The sequence below is a fragment of the Schistocerca piceifrons genome, chromosome 5, assembly GCF_021461385.2.
Source record: "Schistocerca piceifrons isolate TAMUIC-IGC-003096 chromosome 5, iqSchPice1.1, whole genome shotgun sequence".
Classification (NCBI taxonomy): domain Eukaryota; kingdom Metazoa; phylum Arthropoda; class Insecta; order Orthoptera; family Acrididae; genus Schistocerca; species Schistocerca piceifrons.
Window position 1 is genome coordinate 531,127,837 of NC_060142.1, and position 7,527 is coordinate 531,135,363.

Below are 7,527 nucleotides of genomic sequence, written 5' to 3' on the forward strand. Positions count from 1 at the left end.
TATTTCAGTAAACATTGTCAAAAGTTTTCTCTGTCTACAAATTTTATAAGCATAGGCTTGTCTTTCCTTAACCTATCGTCTAAGGTAAACTCGTTGGGTCAGTATTGCCTCGTGTGTTTGAACATTTCTCCGGAACCCAAACTGTTTTCCTCAAAACAGCCCTGCTTCGTCTTGCATCTGTGTTAGGGATGTTTTTCGCTCGACAGCAGTAAAATGTTCTCAATAAATTAATGATGGTATTGTTAAGAGTTGGCGAAAAGAGAAGAGATTTCAAGGACAAAAATTGTGTATTCACACCAAATTGGATGAACAGAGACGATAATTTCAGGAGGTGAATAAAAACCGAAGAGATAGGTAAAAGATTTACAATAGCAAAACGAAAGATTCTATGAGTTAGGAATTTTATGGATTCAGTTGCTGTGAAGTGTCCCAGTACTGCAGAATAGAACTGCCACAAGGTTGCTAGCGTTCAATTAGAATGGAAAAGGTTAATGAGATTCAGGAAAGCCAAGAGGAAGTAGCCAAACGACTTGAGAATCGGGTAACAACGAATGAGTATGATTTCACAGAGGCCTTTTGATGGTTAAGTCGTGGATATAGATCGAATCAAAGAAATGATGGGCAAGTTTTATTTACAGCAGGAAAAGGCATTAGAACGCGTCTGCCAAAATGGGGAAATTTTCCAAAAGTTTTGCCTGAAGTTAGCAGGGTCACTGACAAACTTGAAGTAGTTGCAAATGCAGTAGGACATATTTCCTTGGGGAGTTAGGTTGTCTCAGATAGTAACCAACCAGTGGCTGTCGGTGGTGGTAATGCGGTGCAGTAACTACTGTCGTTCATGAAGATGCAACAAAAAGTCGCCGGCCACCGTGGCCGAGCGGTTTTAGGCGCTTCAGTCCAGAACCACGCTGCTGCTACGGTCGCAGGTTCGATCCTGCCTCGGGCATGGATGTGTGTTTCCTTCGGTTAGTTATGTTTAAGTAGTTCTAAGTCTAGGGGACTGATGACCTCAGATGTTAAGTCGCATAATGATTAGAGCCAGTTGAACTAACGAAAAGTCTACAGACTCTGTATTGAAGCGTTGCTAGAATTGTGGCAAACAAACGTGGACAGGGATGAACGGCAAATGCATGCGGTTGCAGAATTCGGAAGCATTGGCGATAATAATAAGCAGAAAGGACGGAATTGGAAGAACCGTGTTACGAACAGAGATTGCGCACTTTGCACTGCTATCCGTGGCACGCAGCGCCAAGTGCGTGGTTAAAAGTATCGAGACTGATGACGGTGAGTATAGACCTCATTTTGTCTCACAAGGTACCTGCAGGTGGCGACTATTGGGAGGCGTGTCAGATGGATGGTGTGTCAGGAGGCCTTCTCCAAGCTCGACACTTGCCGGTTCCTCAGGGAAGAGGAGGTGGTTGTAACCTGTGTACGCCGGTGAGCGCAGTAAAAGAAGAGTGACTTTTAACCATTTATTTCTGCAAATACATCTCTCCTTACTGATGCTACGGCGGTCCTTTGCCGCTGCTTGTCCGGTTGCGCCGCGAGCGCCCGACAGCTACTCAGGAAGTGGATGGTGTGTCTGCATCCTCCGCACTCGAAGAAGATGGCGCGTGCGTGTCTGGCTTACACACGCCGGCCTAGGAGATCCATGATCCCCTCCCGCAAATGTGGCTCATGCCTGCTCCCTGAACTGCGATGACGGCTGCCGTGCGGTCGAGAAGTGCGCCAACCCTGGCCTGCCGTGAAGGTAGGAACCGTGGCACCGCTGCAGTGTCATGAGCACTGGTGCCCTGGCCTAAATCGACACGGTAGACTCTCAGGCCTTCCCATCTGCATTGGAAGCTGTCAGCAGTGCCGAACTCGTGACTGGTGCTTGCGGAGAGGAAGACATATCTCCGGCGGCTGTTGGCGGTGCTGAGTGCGAGCAGGAAATCTACAACAGTTCATACAGTGCCAGGGAATCGAGTATGCGCGTCCTGTACCCTGTAGATCCTTCTGACCAACTCCCGTATGAACTCAAATGCTCAGTAGTTATAGCTGAAATATTGGCTGCTGTTGACCCAATGTCACTTGTAATGACCGCGTAGGCTTTCATAATACGAATGTATCAGCGATTCATTGCGCGTACTATATGCTTAACACATTTATTATACCAAGACACTAGTCCGTAGAAATATTCAGTACGAAATCTTGCGTTAGCGGCACGTCCCCTTACTTCATGTGTAAGTAGGCTGTTTAGGTTCTTATATTGGTAACAACACGTAGCGCACTGTATGAAAATTACGGACTGTGCTGTGTGCAGTCTGTGGCTGGGTGGCATTGTTGTAATATTCGCTATTGTGGTGTTGGGCAGTTGGCTGTTAACAGCGCGTAGAATTGCGCAGTTGGAGGTGAGCCGCCAGCAGTGGTGGATGCGGGGAGAGAGATGGCGGAGTTTTGAGAGCGGGTGATCTGGACGTGTGTCCATCAGAGACAGTAAATTTGTAAGACTGGATGTCATGAATTGATATATTTTATGACTTTTGAACACTGTTAAGGTAAATACATTGTTTGTTCTTTATCAAAATCTTTCATTTGGTAACTATGCATATCAGTAGTTAGTGCCTTCAGTAATTAGAATCTTTTATTTAGCTGGCAGTACTGGTGCTCGCTGTATTGCAGTAGTTTGAGTAACGAAGATTTTTGTGAGGTAATTGATACATGAAAGGTACAGGCTAGTATTAGTCAGGGCCATTCTTTTGTAGGGATTATTAAAAGTCAGATTGCGTTGCGCTAAAAATATTGTGTGTCAGTTTAAGCGCAGTCATTTATAATTTTTCTAAGGGGTCGTTTCATATGAACAAACAATGTATTTACCTTAACAGTGTTCAAAAGTCATAAAATATATCAATTCATGACATCCAGTCTTACAAATTTACTGTCTCTGATGGACACACGTCCAGATCACCCGCTCTCAAAACTCCGCCATCTCTCTCCCCGCATGCACCACTGCTGGCGGCTCACCTCCAACTGCGCAATTCTACGCGCTGTTAACAGCCAACTGCCCAACACTACAATAGCGAATATTACAACAATGCCACCCAGCCGCAGACTGCACAGTGATTTTCATACAGAGCGCTACGTGGCGTTACCAGTATAAGAACCTGAACAGTCTACTTACACATGTCGTGATACCTGTCAGTGGTATTGCTTTAGTAAGCTCCTGCTGATGCTAGCTACCCAGATCGCGCAAAGCGATGATGCCCTGCTTTCCGGCTGACCTGCTAACTTGATAAAACGCTGCCGTTTCGTTTCGCGCGTGTTACCACTCTCGCTAGAAACAGAAGGTGAGCGGCCGGGCGTGGTAGCCGAGCGGTAGTCCCGCTTCGAGCGCCGAGCCTGAAGGTTCTTGTTTATTTCACTTGCCGCAGCGTCGCTTGTGTGAACTTTTAATCGTTACTGTTGTTCTGGCTGCCGAGTGAGTCGTAGCGCCCCCGCTCCACCTTACCATCTGTTTGTGTTCGTGTACTTGCAACGGCGTCGGCCGCTTCGCCACGGCTACTACGGTTTCCACGTGTGTTCTACCAAAAGATTGTGTGAGCTTTACTTTCGATAAAACAACACGACACGTGCAGCGCGGGTCTCTAGAAATCCACGATTGGTTTTTCGATGCAATTCATGTGAACTCTGAACAGGTCCACACAGCATACTTTGATGCAGTCGAGTACGTGTCTTACGTGCAGTTTATGGGTCCCCTTCACGTTGAAATGTTACTGTCTCGACATGGTTCTCAAGTCCCGTTCAAGCATCGCGATAATTCCGTTAATATGGTGTCACTCGCAGATGCTGAAATGGACTATACCACTGTTCGAGTCTTCAACCCCACGCCGCAGGTTGATGATAACTTCCTACAGGACATATTGACTCCTTATGGTAACGTAAAAAACGTTTGTCTCGAACGTTGGTCTACTCAACACAGATTACAGTAGTGGAATTCGTTCCGTGGAAACGCATGTCAAACGCAATATTCAATCACATTTACTAGTATGTGGTTATCGCTTTCAGGTCAAGTATACTGGTCAAGAGGGAACCTGCTTCCTATACAATGAAAATGGACACATTCGGTCTAATAGCCCGCGAAGAGTTTTTGTACTAAAGCCGTCATTAATGCGGCGTCGCAAATTGACGGTTTCTGATCTTGGTACTGCCACTCCTGACGATGGACCTACTTCTGACTCAGATCATGATGATCGTACAATCGGTTCTGATAATGGTGTCAATGGCTTGCCGCCATTACCTCCGCTACAGGTTCAGAATCCTATTCCGCCTAGGAGAGAACCTGTAACAATGACAAACAAGCGACGTCGCACTCAAGATGGTGAGCCTGGGGATTTGGCTGAACCTTCTGCCCGAACCTCCTCCGCATCGATTGTGTCCCCTGCTCCTCTCGATGCTACGATACTTTCTATCTGTGGTACGGTGAGTGGCGAAGAAGTCTCCAGCATCCCACCGGCTCGCGAAGTGACTCCTTCTGAGCTGCCTGTGTGTGGAGAGGGAGTAGAGTCCACCCCTTCGTCTTTGTGTCCTCCGTTACAGTCTGAGACAACGCAATGTTCTCCTGATCCTTCGTCTTCAGACGCCAACGGTTTCCCGAATTTTCCGCCTTTAACAACGCCTGAGGAGAATGAAATTAGCGACCAAGTATCAGCTGTTGCATTAGATGCTTTCGCCTTAGTGACTGGAACAGCATTACGTGACCCTAATTCTGAGGGGCAGGAAGCCGTGCCTATGACATCTCCGACACCTCCGCCTGCAGTGGCCGCCATGCCACGTAGCCGACAAAAACAGCGTATACAACCTGAGGTTGCGATAGCACGTAAGATATCTAAGAAAAAAAGGTTATGATGATGGGGGTTTGATTCGTCTGCGGACTCCGAAATGGACCTTGACCCTCAGCTGTCTACCTGATTCTGCCCAATACGTTCCGTACATCCCTGTATAGCTGCGATCAATGACCCAAGCTACACGTTCCTTTCCTTACAGTTAATCGTGTGGAATCAGAATTGCTATTGGCTTCGCTGCGTCGGTTCATTTATGATTCATGTGCAGACATAATCTTCTTACGGTAAGTGTTATTTGGTTTTTTCCTCCTTACCTGGTTTTCGTATAATCTTTCAAGTAGCACCCGCATATTTTATGGTGACCGACTCATTCTTTATAATTATTTCTTCATACCTTTAGCTGCTGACGGGTGTTGATATATATCAACGGAGACAGGTGAAAATGTGTGCCCCGACCGGGACTCGAACCCAGAATCTCTTGCTTACATGGCAGACGCTCTATCCATCTGAGCCACCGAGGGCACAGAGGATAGTGCGACTGCAGGGATTATCCCGCACACGCCTCCCGCGAGACCCACATTCTCACCTTATATGTCCACACACTGCATTCCTAGTGTCCCTACCCAACACACTCATTACTCGTGGAAGACATTCTTACCAAGTCCCGCAAGAGTTCGGGTAATATGTGTGCATCCGCACAGAAGAGGAAGGGCATGACCGGTATTGCCAGAACTGTATACTTAAATGGATATGAAACCATATCCATATAAGCCTTATTCTTTGGCGAAGGCATTCGTATCGGTGAGGTGTAAATGTTGGATCTTGGCAGGGGCATATGTTGTCAACTTTTTAAACTTACCTTGATTCTTTTATGTGTCCCTTCTGGCACTGGTCGCACAGTGGATCGTTCGCCTTTTTATAAAGAGGATATTGTTTATTTGTTGCGTAAAGGTCCTCCGAGTTTTCTGTTGGGTGGTGGTTTTAACTGTGTATTGCGTGCTGCAGATCGATCTCCAAATTTTAATTTCTGTCGTGAATTACATGAATTAATCAGCCCCTTACACCAACATCACGTCTGGATATGTAAGTACCCGACATTAATTAAATTTACGCACTTTACTGCGATTTGTAGTAGTAAATTAGATAGGTTTTACTTGTCAGACTGCTTGAGCGATAGTGTTCTTAATGTTGAAGTCATCCCAGCTTCCTTTAGGGATCACTGTGCTGTGGCGACAACTCTCCATCTTGAACTGCAACAGGTCAAATTGTTTCGCCCTCCGTGGATGTTAAACGTCGCTCACCTAGCTGACGCCTCTCTCGATGATGTGATGCGAGTCGTGTGGGATCGTACTTAATGGTACACTGGGAAATACTCTTCCACCCTTGACTGGCGGATACAGCTAGCAAAACCGAGGCGTAGGCAAACTCTGATACTTTTCTTTGCTGCCAAAGAGCGAGACTTTCGGAGAACTTATGAATATTACTATTCCATCCTGAGTTAACTTTATGCTGCTTCGGATCACGCCCCTCTGGGAAATGCGGTTGTAAGGCGTGTAAAGGCAGAAATGTTGAACTTGAAGAGAATACAAATGGAAGGTTTGAAAATCCGATCAAAGCCGCGTTCATAGGTGCCAGAAGAACTGAATTCCTCATATCATTTGCTTCGACATGAACGCCTTGCCCACGCACTTGTATTCATTCTCTCACGACAAATGATGGACGTAACGTAATGGCGCAAGCTGATACAGTGCGTATCTTACACCAGTACTATGTAGATATCTCTGACATCGACGAGTCCAATGAAACCTTTTACGACCAACTTGTCAGCAACTAGGACACGACAATTACACCTGAACATAATGCAACACTCTTAGCTGCCTTTCAGCCTGAGTAAATTTACAAACTTCTTGTGGGATGGCCTTCTCAAAAGTCTCCGAGTCTACAGGGACTTCCCAAGGAATTTTACGCGCGCTTTTGGCCGTTGTTGGGTGTTACCTCTACTTTCATTTTGAATGAAGTGTTACAGAGTAGAATAATGCCGAACTCATTCAAAGAGGGAAAAATTATTTTAATCCCGAAACGCACTGGACCCTCTGCCACTGATAGCTTTCACCCATTTACTTTGTTAAACTTTGATTATAAGACTGTCGCGAGGGGAGTTAATAGTAGGATGTCAGCTGTGATGAATATTATTGTTGCCAAACATCAAAGCTGCGTACCCCGTCGTACCATTATTACCCCTATAGTCGAGTGTCGAGACGTGGATTCGGTTTCTGCTGTAACGTCCCTTCTGCCCTTGCTTTTCTAGACCTCGAGATGGCATTTGATCGTGTTAATCACGACTTTCTGCTTCGGATTCTGCAGGCAATTGGTTTCACTGTTGACACACAGAGAGTGCTCTCAAATCTGTTTACGGGTATTTCGGCTCCGGTGGTTATTAATGGCCAACTGACGCACCCGATAAATATCTGTCGGGGAGTGCCTCAAGGAAGCCCGCGGTCAACAACTCTGTTTCTGTTGTCTCTGGAGCCCCTGCTTCAGATGCCAGCATCCCAGCTGATACGTTGGACGCTTTCCGGCGGAATTACAGTTGTTCATGGATACGAGGATGACGTGGTGGTTCTACTTCGCAGTCCTGCTGAGATAAATCGACTAACGGCTGTAATCGATGATTTTTGTCGGAGGTTAGGTGCAAAACGTAATG